This window comes from Phacochoerus africanus, chromosome 7 (genome assembly GCF_016906955.1).
Source record: "Phacochoerus africanus isolate WHEZ1 chromosome 7, ROS_Pafr_v1, whole genome shotgun sequence".
NCBI lineage: Eukaryota > Metazoa > Chordata > Mammalia > Artiodactyla > Suidae > Phacochoerus > Phacochoerus africanus.
The window spans coordinates 51,619,658-51,634,493 of NC_062550.1; the positions used below are offsets into that span (position 1 = coordinate 51,619,658).

General features: G+C 44.5%; 2 protein-coding genes across 5 annotated transcripts in view; one reads left to right on the forward strand and one right to left on the reverse strand.

Moving 5' to 3' along the window:
* Nucleotides 1-1,425, reverse strand: part of RASSF8 (Ras association domain family member 8) — a 112,676-nt gene extending 111,251 nt beyond the window's left edge. For all 3 annotated transcript variants that reach the window (XM_047787357.1, XM_047787356.1, XM_047787358.1), the window contains exon 1: nucleotides 1,293-1,425. The gene's annotated coding sequence lies outside the window, so the exon portion shown is untranslated. The remainder of the gene's footprint in view (nucleotides 1-1,292) is intronic.
* Nucleotides 1,426-1,830: 405 nt separating this feature from the next.
* LMNTD1 (lamin tail domain containing 1) overlaps nucleotides 1,831-14,836 on the forward strand; it is a 542,046-nt gene continuing 529,040 nt past the window's right edge. For both annotated transcript variants that reach the window (XM_047787354.1, XM_047787355.1), the window contains exon 1: nucleotides 1,831-2,361. The gene's annotated coding sequence lies outside the window, so the exon portion shown is untranslated. The remainder of the gene's footprint in view (nucleotides 2,362-14,836) is intronic.

Genomic DNA, 14,836 nt, shown 5'->3' on the forward strand with positions numbered 1-14,836 from the left:
CCTCACACAAGCCACCTTTCAAAATGACAGTGCTCAGTCCTGCCTCCTGGTTCCTGCCTCCACTCAGCACCTCTCCCTGCAGAGGGCTAGGTGGCATTCACTACCGCCTCACCCAGGCAAAGAAGAGGATGCTGATAACACATTAAGTCTTCCCATTTTTTCTGTTCTTTCGCACGAAAACCAACTCCTGGCAACCCAACGATGAAAGACTTAAGAGAAAAAATTTTTAAAAAGACTACCTGGGGCCTCCTACCAGAATGGGTAGTTAATTCAACCGACAGAAAAATCGGAGATCGATACATATTTAAAGGTGCTTCCTGCGAACAAAACATATCTAATGAAGAACTGCTGAACCACATTATACTAGAAAATCCCTAAAATGTTGGTCCTCGCTGGCACCAGGCTGGAGGAATTTTTTCAACGCAATGCTTTGATGTACTGACAGGCTAACATCCCGGGTTGAAAACCAGCTATGAAACGTGCCCTGCATCTATTTCCCGTCTACATGCCTAAAGATCTGACCCGCAATTATACCCAAAGCTTGCCCTGCACTGGATGCCATCTGATGCTGAGAAAGTAGTGGTTTAGCAACACCAGGCGGCTCTACTATGTTAAAATAACAACGCAACACTCGATTACGAATCCAGGTACTCGGTGCGTAAGCCCTGTGCCACACGAGGACCCACATTCAAAGCTCAGGGCCCTTCAGGTTCAATCTTTTTCAGCTTTCTGGGCCGTATCCCCTCTAAGTTTCCAGTTTGCAAGACGGAATTACTTTGAAAGTCTTCTGCACTCCCCTCCCCAGACGGGTTGGCGGCACGGGGGAATAGGGACGGAGGATGGTTAATCGTTAAAACATTTTAAAAACCGGTAAACCAATCATTTTTTTCAGAGGAGAAAATAAGCTTTCACCAAACCGCCGCTCGGCAAGCAAGCATCCGATTTCCATTTGGAGAGAAAAATATTAAAGAAGCCAGACGTACATTTCCCTTCCCAACAAAAGTGGCCTCTAAACTCCCCGGCCAAGGGCAATGGGAGGAAACAGACTGGGAACAAGCTCGTAGTCTCAGTCAGGCGCGCGTGTGCGGCGGGGAGAACGCGCAAAGGGGAGACAGCGGGGAAAAGGTGAACCGGAGGAAGCGGGAGCCCGCGGCGAGGGCAGATGGGGCGAAGAAACCAGAGGTGCGGAGAGAGGGGCGGGGAAGGGGGGAGCCCGGAGGCTCCAGGGGAAGGAGGGAGGGGTCCCGGACGCTGCCCGGAGATCGCGGCCGCCGAGTAAAGTTAATACTTACTCAGTTTCGCAACTGCGCCGCCCCCGCAGGCCGCCTCGCGGGGCCCGCCGCAGCGCTGGGGACGCGGCGGCGCCCGGAGCCCGGCGGCCGCCCAGCGCCCGTCACCGGCGGCGCAGCCCCGCGAGCCTCGCTCCCCTGCGCTACGCGGGCCGCGCGCCCCGCACCGGCGGGAGGCCCCGGCTCCCTAGTGCTCCCTGTCCGCGCACCTCTCGCCTGGCGCTAGGTGAGCGCGGACGCCTCGGGCGGGGGTACAGGGGTGGGCGAGCGCGCAGGCAGCCGCGGCGCAGCCGGCGGGAGCAGCCCACAGAGCCGAGCCGATACGGGGGGCGAGCGGGCAGGCGAGGCTCGACGAGGAGCGGGACTCCGGGCGCTGTGCGGGGCGGCAGGCGAGCGCAGGCGGCAGACTCGGCGGCGGACTCGGCGGCGGACTCGGCGGCTGGCTCGCTCCCGCGGCCGGTGCCTCTGGGCAAGGGGGCCGGGCCGGGGGCCGGGCCGGGCCGAGCGGCCAGGCAGCTCCGCCCCTTTGTCGGGCCGCGGGCTGAGCGCGCGAGAGCGGCGGCGCGGGGGCGCCCCCCTCGGCCGGGTGCTCGGGTTACAGTCGCCGCTCCCCGACTCCCCCGCCCTCTCCTCGCCGGTTCGCCGGCGCCGGGAGAGACCTTGTAACGGAACTGGGACGCCAGCGCTGCATTGTGGGAGCTTTTAAAGCGGCGGTGAACGCTGCGGGGCCGCTCGGGCCCGCGGTCCCCCGCGCCGCCGGGTCGGCGGAGGCCAGTGGACCCGAAAGCTAGAAGCGGTGAGATGACCGGTACCTCACTGACGCTCACGGAGTAAAATCTTCCATAGCCCCGGGGTGAGACTTGCAAAACTGCCTTTCACTGTCACCCCAGCAAGGAGGAGGCTTTTTCCACAGACACTTTAAAAAAAAAAAAAAAAAAAAAAGGCCCTTCCATCCCCTCAGGACTGGGTTTGAATTGCTTTTCATCTGGAGTGGCAATGATTCAGCGACCCCCTTCTCAGCAGCAGGCAATGACAGAGACAGGAGACGAAAAACACAGCGAGTGAATCAGACGTGAGTAACCAAGTTTAGAAAGAGCTGGGCTCAGATTCAGAAAACCGCTCCCCCCCCCACCCCGCCCCCCGCGCAAATATAGCAAATAGTCAAGGAAAGCTGTGCTTTCCTATGGAAACGCAGATGTGTGTGTGTGTGTGTATTGTTTTCGTTATTCACCTTTTTTTATGACATGCAGTTACTCTAGTCACTGGACAACATCCAGTCTTTGGTCCAGACTTTTGCTCACACATGCCCACAACGCAAGAACAGCAATCAATTTGGAGGAAGAGGGGCTGAGGAGATTCAAAGAAGCATTCCAGTTATAAGATGTCCTTTTTGATTCTCCAGACACTGGTTTTTGGGTTTCTGGTGTTGGGTGTTTTTGCTTTTTTTTTTTTAATCAAGACAGGGATATTAAATTTGAAGCACAACTTGTTACCGCTTGTCCTATTCAGGGCTTGATTTGTTTGGAGTTTGGATTTGTAGGCCTTTGGTTTCTTCGTCTTGTTTTTTGACCTTAGTTATTGCACAGCTCTTTAGTTCCTCTACCTCAGAGGTGAACTGAGGAGACAGATGTTAAGATTCAAATTTCGCTCGCCAACATTTGGAGAATTGAGGGACAAGAAGCATTCTCTATGATTCAAATGTAAAACCCTCCGCGGAAACTTTTAAAGATGACCTAGAGCACAGATCCTCAGAGATTTCCAGCCTTAAGGTTAACGTTTCCTCAGCTCTCATTCTTTTGTCAACCTTTCACTCCAGTGAACAACATCAGTCACCACCTAATTGCCGGATCTAATGGAAAAATTCAATCTCCCTCTTGTCGTGCGTGCCCTTGGTGGCACTTGCCCATGTTGACCTTGCCTTCCTTTTTAGGACTTTCCTCCCTTTTTTAGCTGTGATCATCAGCCCCCTTTTATGGCGGTCTTGAAACAGAGGAGATAACAGGCAAGAGTATGGCTATTGTTAACTAGGACTCAGGATCTTACCAAGTAGAAGAACTTTAATCTAGTTTCTATTGGTCACCAGGCAGGTCCTGACCTCGATTTTATCATGCATCTAGAGGTGAACCAGTTGACGACTCATTATAATCAACTTTCATGTGACCAGCATTTAAATCAGGATGAGACTTACTATGACTAAATAACTGTCCACTTTTTAGGAGAAGCGCTTACTAGGATCCTGGTACCCAGTGAGGTATCCCTACCTTCAAATCAGGGTGTGCCTTGCTGGTGGCTGCAGAAGTTGGTGAATATACCTCTGTCCTGCCTGGGTAAACCCAGAAGAATCTCTTCCCCACCTCAGCCCCATGTGGTTAATGCATTCTTTCTTCAGCCTATAGTTCAATTTGTTTTGAGCTTTCTTAGCTATAATCACATCTCTGCTAAGCCTTCCTAGGATCACACCAAATGTCCTTAGCAGGATTTGTAAACAACCCTATTTCTGGTTTCTAATTATATTCCCTGCAAGTAACCTAACTAGAAAGGGTGAGTATTCATGCATTTCAAGCCCTTTGACATAATCAGATTTGATTTTCAAGAAAAGAATCTGAAAGGAGAGATTAAGAAAAGAGGAAAATTTCAAGGGGGAGAGATATATGTGGAGAGCAGAGAGCATGAACACACGGGGCCAACACCTAGAAGTATACTGTATGTGTTATTAGTTTAGGAGCTAAACACAAATATATTAGTTACCACAAACTTGGTAGCTAAAAACAAGAATGTGTTGTCTTATGATTCTAGAGGTCAGAAATCTTAAAATCAAGGTGTGGGTTGTGTTCCTGTTGGAGGCTCTAGGGGAAAATCCGTTTCCTTGCCTTTTCCAGCTTCTAGGCACTACCTGCATTCCTTGGCTTGTGGCTACTTCCATCTTCAAGGATAGCATCTTCAAATCTGTGTGTGTGTGTGTGTGTGAGAGAGAGAGAGAGAGACTTCTGCTTCATGGTTAGGGGGAAATTTTCTCTAAGCTAGGCAAACAAAAAAGGAGTTGATGTAGATCCATTTCTAGCCATGTATGTTATGAACTAATGTGAATTATTTGCCAGAAGAGGGACAATGTCTTCATTACTAGTCATATCATCATTGGGATAACTTATTTGACTGTGTGATTGCTGAAGTGGTGACTCATTAGTACAACTAAATTTGTATCCTTTTGGTGACCTGAGTAACTGAAACCCAAGGTGTTAACACACTAAGAAAACCAGGTTCACATCTACAGTTCCTGGGGATAAATTTCCTTTATCTGGAAACCCCTGGAAACTCTTTTTTTTTTTTTTTAATTATTGCAGTGGAATCATATAAATAAGCTTGACAAATATGTATCTAGACCAGCATTTCCCAAACTGGCCCACCAGGGAACACTACCTTGTAAGAAGAGATGCTGAGAAGATAGTTGCATGGTGCTCAGATAAGGCCCATGGAACATAGTTGTGACAACAATTTTAGGCCTGAAGAAGCTTGTCAGGGAGTCACATTCAAACAAAATTGTTTGTTTAGCAGTGGAGCCCTCAGTGTCCTATCCCAGTTCTCCCCACCCCCCAACCCCACTTTCTTAAAACCAGGGACTGTGTTGTTTTTATCACTGTATCCCCCATGCCTGAAACAGGGCCTGGCTCAGACAGAGAGCTCAATTAATTTTACTTGAAATAACAGTTAAATGAATGAATAACAGTTAAATACAGTAAACTAATATAATGTCTTCATCTGTTGTACTTGCCTTGGATCTTCCTTATAATCTATACTAGCTGAGAGTTCCATTTCTTCCTTATTTAATAAGCACAATAAAAAATATGGTATTGTGCTAGGTTCTGGGATTATTAAAAAATTATTATGACATAATGTTAACCTTCTCTGAGCTCACAGTCCCTCTAAGGAAAGAGGTGCTAACAGAGCAGATGAGGCAGGTAATTCTAGTTGCCTATCCCATTCCCTTTCTCTACTTCTTTCTTAGTAATAGAAACCTGATGTTGTGCCCAGTGAGAAGTTTTATTTCACAATCTTCCTTGCAGATAGGGGTTACTAAATATTGGCCATGTGGATGGAAGGTGTTGTATGGGCCTTCCAAGAAAACTCCTTATTTGTGTGTCCTCATTTGTGAGCAGGGCTGGCGCAAGCACTATTCTTGCCTGAAACACAGATGTAATACCTGGGGTTACAGCAACAATCTTGTGACCTCAAGACTATCTTGAAGCCTGAAGTCATGTACTAAAATTTGTACAAATGGGGTTATTTAGAGTTTTTCAGCATATCTTTCCAAACCTTCATTTAGTCACTGTTACTGACGAGTTTGGAAGGAAAAAAGAAATCATCTCTCTTCTATTCTTCAGTATATGTGTGTAGAAAGCAAGTTAATATGGTTTTCTTTACCATTCCTAATGATAATCTTGTGCACATACAGAAACATTGCAGAGATCTATAAAATTGTGATTTATTTGATCAACATAAAGAGGCTTTTTTAGAAACAACCAACAGTTCTCAGATCTGTAGGAATTTTTAATTTAATAAGTTTCTTGTTTTATAATAGTAACAATATTGTTAGATACCGAATCATAAACAACTCCTTAAAAGACCATCCAATAATTTGATAGGGCAGAAGGGTGATGATCAGTATATTTGGTTAAAGAATGAAGTATAGTCTGGAAAGAAAATAAAGTATAAACTATAAGTGGAAACTATAAAGGGTTTTACCAAAAGGAGTAAATACAAATATATTCAGAAATAGGATTTATAATATGATTGACTTCCTATTTAAGTAGAAGGTCTTTTAAGAGAATAATCCCATTAAAATGAAAATCTTGGGTTTTTTTTTTTTTTTTTTGGTATTATAGCCTAGAAGAATGAATTAATCAGCTGAGATTAACTATGGGGGACTCTACAAAAGCCTATACTAGGATGAGTATATTGGGGGAAAGCATTAAAGATGGTATTTGAGTTTGAAGTTGAATCTTTGTCAGTATATGCAGTAAAATCTGGACTGTCTGGCATTCTTTTAACCTGAATGCCACTCACCAATCTCCCTACACTTCACCAATGCTGTATTTGAGGTTTATGGTGATGACCCTGATATGACCTCTGAATCATAGCAGAAAGATTAAATTATCTTCTGCTTTGCCTTTATGTATTTAATTACATTTTTATTAATTGCAAACTGGAAATATACCAGTGCTAGATTAACCAGAGCTTCCTTATCAAGGACCCAGTCATCCACAGTAACAGTGTTTATGGTTCATGGAGGGGAAACAACCCAACAACTGATAAAAAATTGAGATTTATATGATCATAGTAAGAATAATTATTTCAAAATAATTCAGAATCATCCAGCCACATTTTAAAGAATTGTAACAAATGTATTTATTAATAATAAATGCTATATATCTCATTCTTTTATTAAGTATAATAATTCATATTCTGTAGTAAGAGAAAAGTTACCTTAGAATATGAATAAATAAATCTCCATTTCAGATTTGATAGAATATGGTCTGTTAGTGTCAGCAGGAGAGCAGATACTAAGCATCAGCCCAGGAATGTTATAAATTGATGTGGGTTATATGTCGAGATTTGGCTCAGGGTCCTGTCAAGCTGCTCCTCATCTCACCTTTGGTTTCCCCAAAGATATCTTGCCTTGGTGACAGCGAACGATTTCTAATAAACATATGGATGAAGTATGTATCTTTGATCAGGTTCCCTGGAAGCAGAGCCAAAGACAGGGATCCTTGTACAAGTGATTTATTGAGGGCGTGAAGAGGAAGGAGGGAGGTAGCATAAGGCAAGGGGAGAAAGCAAAGTCAAGACATGGTCTCAGCTGGAGACCAGCATCAGAATGATCCAGTGGGGAACTCTAGAGCAGGAATCACACAGAGTTGATCCCTTGGGGCAAACAGACTGACTTTCTGCACCCCTGTCATTAGTCACTCATTGGCTGCGAGGTGTGCTAACCCCTAAGTCAAGGCACCTCCCACTCCCCCAAGGGCAAAGGTGATTCTCTGAGAGGAAGGCAGCTGCATTTAGCAAGCAACACTCATAGCACATAGGGATGCATGAACTAGGCCAAGAAAGGGATCTGGGGAGTTCCTGTCGTGGCGCAGTGGTTAACAAATCCGACTAGGAACCATGAGGTTGCGGGTTCAGTCCCTGCCCTTGCTCAGTGGGTTAAGGGTCTGGCGTTGCCGTGAGCTGTGGTGTAGGTCGCAGATGTGGCTCGGATCCCGCGTTGCTGTGGCTCTGGTGTAGGCCGGTGGCTACAGCTCCGATTCGACCCCTGGCCTGGGAACCTCCATATGCGGCCCAAGAAAAGGCAAAAAGACAAAAAAAAAAAAAAGAAAGGGATCTGGGAAGGGTACCAACAGTATCTACTGTATGTGGGTTAGAGCCCCTCCCCAACCCTTAATAATCCTGTAACATCAAAAGCACACACTAAAACTACTGCAGAGTGAAGCACTGTATGTGGCCTTGTTTCTAAAGGAGAATATGGGGAGTTCCCATTGTGGCTCATCAGGTTAAGAACCCAGCTAGTATCCATGAGGATGTGGGTTCAATCCCTGGCCTCACTCAGTGGTTTAAGGATCCAGTGTTGCCACAGGCTGCGGTGTAGTTTGCAGATATAGCTCAGATCTGGCATTGCTGTGGCTGTGGTGTAGGCCAGCAGCTGTAGCTCCACTTTCCCCCCCAGCCTGGGAACTTCCATATGCCACAGGTGTGGCCTAAAAAGAAAAAAAAAAGAGAGAGAGAGAATATGCTCAGAGCACAACTAGGGATGTGAGGAGCCCATCCACCCTTCCACCATGGGCTTGGGAACTCCCTCTTCTCACCTACCCTTCAGGCCAAGCAGTGGTAGCTGGTGGTGGCTTTAGGGACCAAGGTGAGGTGCCCAGCAGGGAAGGAGCTAAGGATGTTAAGAAAATTTAGGATAGATCCAGACAGGCTGGGATGGGACAAGGGGAACTTTGGGTTGAGGCTTATGTCTTGAGGTCCGCTTGTCAACCTCCCCCTTCCTTTTCTTCCACTGGCCCTGGAAATGTACTTGCCTGCTTATGTTTATCTGCTGGTCCTTCAGCTTCCCACCAGGATTTCTATCATCCCTGGCTGCTAGAGCTGTACTTGTCTTTCTTCAAACAGCTTTTCCACTTCTCAGTATAACAAATGTTCAACTTCAGCTTCTCTGACATTTTCTAATGGTTTGACAGCTAAATATGACGGTGAGTGTGGGGAGAAGAAGTGAAGTAAAAATCCTTCCCATGCTGTTCTCCTTAAAATGTAGCCCCTTGAGCCAAGCCCAGCATGGGAGCTACTGGTGGATCTTTGGGAAAAACAGAGACCATGCTGTTGATTCACCTGCATTTCAGGGGAGCACCAAAGGCTGCCCTGGAAGGTGATGGGTGAAGGCTCTAGGATGCAGTGCAGGAGAGAAAGAGGCAGACAGAGAGCTCCAGAGGAGATACAGACATGGACATTGGTACAGGAGCAGGGACAAGGCTATGCTTGGTGTTCTTCTAGAAAACTCAGGACTTTTCTTCTTTTTCTTCTCCTGGTTCTTCAGTCCCAGACCTTCTGCTGAAGACACCATGTTAGACTAATGACATTGACAAGGAGAATAGGTGACTGTAGGGCATGTGTGGAAAATACTGTCTACTATAGGCTCTGAAGGAAGGGAGGAAAATTATAATTTTTTTTTTCTTATCTGGGAAAGGAAGAAATGATCCCTTTGCCCTAAGGCTGGGGTAGAGATAAAAAAATGACTCCCAGAACTACCAACATTAAGATTACAAATAGCAACCCTTTTGCTGGAAACAGAACATTTCCTGATACTGTACTCAAATAAGCAAGGAGTTGGGGTGGCCTCAGCAATATAACTCACGTGGGTGCCATGTGACACAGCGGAAGGCAGAGTGGGCTGGTTCGGACATTAATGGTGTCATCATCTGATGCCTGACACCTTCTAGAGGAGACCCTTTCCGTCTTGCTGCTGCCCTTCAGCCTATGTAGGATGCCAGTCAGCCTGACCTGCATGGGAGGTAAGGCATCCCATTTAAATAAAAGAACTCTAAGACTCTTTTCTCAGAAAGATTGGAGAGATACCAAGACAGATCTTGATTCGAGTCCTGACTCTGCTTCTTTCTATGTGAATGACCATGGCACAGTGTTCACATTCTCTGAAATTAGTTTTCTGATCTGCAAAAAAAATAAAGGGATAGGAAAAGAGAGGATAATATTGGTTGCAAATAAAGAGTTATCATGATTAACGGAAATAATGTGTGTAAACCATTCATTGCAGTGACTGGCATGTAAGTAGTAGTGTTATTATTTGCAGCATCTTAGGTGAGAATATACTTCAACAAAGCCAACAATTATAATGTTCTGATTCAATATACACTGTGCCAAACTGTTCTAATACCTCTCATATATTAACTTTTTAAATATGACAACCAGGTAGATAATATTATTATCCCATTTTATAGATTAGGAAGGCAAAGCATAGAGAGATTAAATGATTGACCCAAAATTCCATCATTAGATAGTGGCAGAACTGGGATTCAAACCCAGGAAGTCTGGCTTCAAACTCTGTACTCTTCGTCACTTTAATATGTAGTTAAAGAGTGAGACAAGAATCAAAAGGAGCTGAGAGAATGGTGCATAGAATCGGCACAGGTTCAGGGCACAAAGATTAAAGTAGAATTGCCCGTTGAGGTCTGGGTTAGGCCAGTTCCTTTCACCTGGTGCCCAGATTGTGCTGAGGCTGAAGGGTTGGAAGTGAGGATCCAACAGGCCCAGCAGCATCAAAGCTGCCTCATCGTGGACTGTTCACCAGCAAAACAAGTTAACCTAGTGTTTTAGAATGATTGCAAAGTCTCCAAGTCAGTTTATAAGCAAATTGGGAAAATAAGTCACAGGTGACTATGATTAAGACAACTGTGTGCATTTTCAAGGACATTCCTGGTCTTATGTGTCTTTTACTGGGTCCAAGCTAGGAAATGATCCAGTAAGTGCTAGTTCTGCTTAATTAGCTTTGTGACCCTGGGCGAATCCCTTTGTCTTCCTGGACCTCTCTAAGCCGGAAGCATGATCTGACAGAGGTTCTTTAAACCTCAGCACTGAGTGTTAGATCTGGCTGCCTGATGGGCATCCCCTTTCCTCTTCCTCTGTCCCCTGTGGACCCCTCCTGTGTGTTTATTCCAAGGGGACCTCATTTCCAGGTGGTGCTGCATTGTTCTTATAGCAAGGGCTTACAAAATTACCTCAAATGTCACAGCTAGCTCTAACATTCTGAATATATGAATCACAAATTAAAATAATTGGTGCTATTGGAAGAGAAGAGACATGGCAGAATAGGCTTGCTCCAGCTACTAATAATGACCCAAATGGCAGTTCAAAATCCAGAAAAAAAAAATTAAGTCAGGCTTAATTTGCACCAGGAACATAATATTCAGTGAATATAGTTCTGTTATTTTTTTTTTACTTTATTCTGTGACTTCATTCCTAGCATTCAATTTATATATTGATTTCTGAGCATTAGTTTTTAAAAAAAGTCATTATCCTGTGAGCAGTGTGGGCCACTAGAGCTTTATTAATGAATAAATGGACAAAGAGTGGATGCCCTATGAAGAAATAGCCCCATGTTACTTGTTGCCCTCAAAACTGGGAGTCATGACAGCATGTCAAACTGCAGAAAAAACTGCCTAATTCTCCAGTGATTCTAGACGGAAGTAGATAATCACTTCAGCCCTGGGTAGTTTCAGAGAGTAAGCCAAGAAAAAGGAAATCTTTTTCTTCTCCTTAGGGCAGAAATGTTTTTTGGTTCTGTGTTTTAATTTTAGCACCCGATGTTTCCTAGGGAAGTATTGGTTCAAACAAGAACACTGTTTATTAGAACCAAGTGTCAGAAATTAATCAAAGATGAGTAGCATGTCAGTTTCCCTTCTCTTATAACAAAAGAGTAATTGTGATTGTCCTCTGAGGGTCTGTGGAGGTAAGGCATCTAGTCCTGTCTGGCCATTTTATGTAGACTCAAATAAGGGGATGAAAAGGAGTTAGGAGGGAAAAAAATTAAATTTGAAAAAGCAAAACTAACAAGACAAAAGGAAATATGGGAGCTAAAATTCCAGACCTGGGCAATCACCCCCCAAGCCTGGGTGCTCTGCAGAAAAAGGAAACCTATGGAGAACCCCTGGAGGTGTCAGTCAAGGCAGGTGATTTTAATTTGTCTTTCTGGTAGGCTGGGGTTGGGAAAGGGAAGAAGTGGTGATTTGGGGGAGGAACTACTTTGCATATAAGTAATAGTTTCCTGTGAGCTCTCAAGGACATCCTTAGGGTATATTTTAGAGATTGTGAAGAATTCACATGAATGATGAAAATTTGAATTTCTAAACTTAAGAAAATTGATTTTTTTTTTTTCTTTTTAGGGCCACACCCATGGCATGCGGAAGTTCCCAGGCTAGGAGTCAAATTGGAGCTGCAGCTTCCAGCCTATACCACAGCCACAGCTAGGCCAAATCTGAATCACATCACGACCTACACCACAGCTCACCACAGGCAACGCTGAATCCTTTACCCACCAATTGAGGCCAGGGATAGAACCTGTGTTCTCATGGATACTAGTCAAACTGGTTTCCGCTTTGTAACAACTCCCTTTTTTTTTTTTTTTGAAATTTTTAAAAACCAGCAGAAAGTAACATAGGCAGAAGGGAAGATGCATTGGGAGGTAACATGGGTTTAGAAGTTTGAAAGGCTTCCAAGTACCAGATTATAACCCTCCTAGGGCTGGACTGCGTCTTGGAGTGCTATTTTCTTCTTTCAGACTCTACTGCAGCCAGTTCAGTAGTTACCACGCCTATAAGAGGTGCTTAAATCAGTCTTTTTGTCAGATAAATGAAAAGCAAATTAATACACTTTTCAGAGCTCCCTTCAGAGACCTGAGCCTGAGCAAGGACAATTATCAAAAGGATAGACTATTCAAGAATGAAATCTATTGAAGTCTTCTAATGTTGGTTGTCAGTTTTTAACCTTTCTTTATTCTCCTATCTACCCTCACCCCACCCTTGCAGGCAAGAGAACAGAGCACAGATGGCTCCAGGCAAAGTGTGAAGTGAGTGGATTAGCATCTAGAGTATGGCCTGTTTTGGGTTGGGGGTGGGAGGTGGGCGCTGACTTTGGGCCAGATAAATAATCTGTCTGGGGCCTCAGTTTCTGCCTATGTAAAAAGGGATGATGATAATGTTTAGCAAATAAGAGTGATCTGACCTAGAGTAGGCCCCAGTTCAGGATAGCCATTATCCTTAATCTTACTGCTGAAACCAGAAGTTTCAGGCTAGAGGCCAGATCTTTTAGTAAGATGCTTTCCCTTCTACAGTGGGACAAGGAGGCAAATGCAAGACCAGAAACCCAGCCTCTCAGTCTGAGAGGGTAGGGGTTGGGGAAGAGGAGATTCAACGTCCTAATGAGCCCCAATACCAGGAGGGCAAATGTTAGAAAAGTTTCTTCACGCACTTCTTTGTTTTTGTTTTCGTCTCCCCCCCCCACCCCATTTTGTTGATAAACATCCTCACTCAGACATTATTGCTACAAATGAAACACACTCATAAACCAGGCAATTTGGCATTAGTGTTCTAATAGCTCCGTGGCAAGGAGGGGCTGGGCCAGTTGAAAAGTTTTTTGGTCTTGACTGTGAATGCCTTTTCGCCACTTTGTAAAGTTGGCTGAGGGGCTTCAGTTTTCAGAGGAAGGGTTTAAGAGTGACAGGGCACCTTTTCCAAAAGTCTTTATTGCTGGAATTCCACTGGCCTCACACCCATCCAAGCGGCCTCTAAGGAACCAGAGCAGCTGTGAGATGTCTGTAGAGAGCAGTCTTGCATAGGCATGTAGCAGTAGTTCCATCTTCCCGTAACCCAAGATTGCCAGTAAAAGTCCCCTCTCATGGCATACTGCAGCTGAAAAAATTTACATTACAAGTCAGAAGGGGTCTTAGAGCTCATCCCACCCAATCTCTTTGGTTTCTGGTTGAGAAATCAAATCCAGAGCTGTCCAGGGACCTGCTCAAGATATGCAGGCTTAGAGTTAAGACTCAGGATGGACTACAAACAAACATTTGTATTTGTTAAACTTCACACCATTTCTTTTCCTTGTCTCACAGACTTGTATCTCTCTGCAAAATAGTTAACATAGCAATAAGCTGGAATAAGAGAAATTTGTGAGTGAAATTGTGCTGACATGTTTGGGATTTTATTAATATTCTCTGAAGCCACAAAAAGCATTTGATTAAATAATTTGAAGCCAATTTGAGAATTTTTATTTCTTTTCAAAGAGTGCTTTCATTTTCAGAAATTAAAGAAATCTTTGTTTCGTATTTAAGCTTTAAAAAGGCTGGGTGGGCTCTCGATACCCCTGGTGATGGTTCCAGGTTGCCACTGCCAGTGTTAGACTGTGTGCTGCTTCAAATGCAATTCGTGGCAATTTTAGAGGAGCCCGATGTTATGTCTCTGTGATTATAGTACGTGCAGTTGTCAAGTGAGATAAACCGCATCCCTTGGTGACTTCTGCAATCAATGGGCTGTGAGCTCACAGAGAACAGCCTTCCACTGTATTTAAGACATAAGACTTACCCCCGGATCAAGCTGCTCAGAAATGCCTTTATACTAAAGATCAAGCATCTTAAGAAGTCTTGCTATAAGCAGTAGGGGAACCATTACGTTGTATTGAAATAGAACGGCTAGAAAGAAAACAAATGTCTACTTGAAAGATACAAAGAGGCTTGGATGGGCATATCTTCATAGGGGCCCTTTTCAATATATCTTTTCTGCCATGAAGGTTTGCATTTTGATATGTTTTGTTTTTCTTAATTTTAAACCACGAAATTTCCTAGGGAGTTCTTTGGTGGCCTAGCAGTTAAGGACTCAGCATTGTCACAGCTGTGGCTCGGGTTTGATCCTTGGCTTGGGAACTTCCACATGCTGCGGTGGTGGCCAAAAAAATTTAAAAAATGAGAACCATATTTTCTTGTGCCAATTAAGGAAAAATGAAATGGAAGTCAGTCACTCCCTAAGTTTCTCTTAGCTCGTGTACATTCTTTCTCTATCCGTGGTTACTTTCTTGCTGCCTCCCCCAATATGAGACCCTCACCGCAGGCTGTAATCAAACTCCTGGAGGTTGGACCAGGGGAAACGCAATCCCAAGTTATTTCCATCTTTCCCCCTATGAGATCATGCCTATGTCAGGCTTTGTTCCTTTCCTCCTCCCTTAGCTCTGTCCTTCCCTCTGCTTTTCTCTTTCTTTACACCTTGTAGATATAGAGACATGAGCATGTGAGATTTTTCCTGTCTTCCCTTGTCTTTCCTGATTGCTTTATAGACTCTGCTCCTCCTGCACCTCTGTTTGTTATATTCTCCCTCTCGTTTTGTTCCAAAAATCTACCTGTAATGCACAGCCGATAACCACATTCATTTTGCTGATGATTAACCTTGCAGGAGGCAAACACATTTTGGTGAGTTTCAAAGGAAGAGCTACTG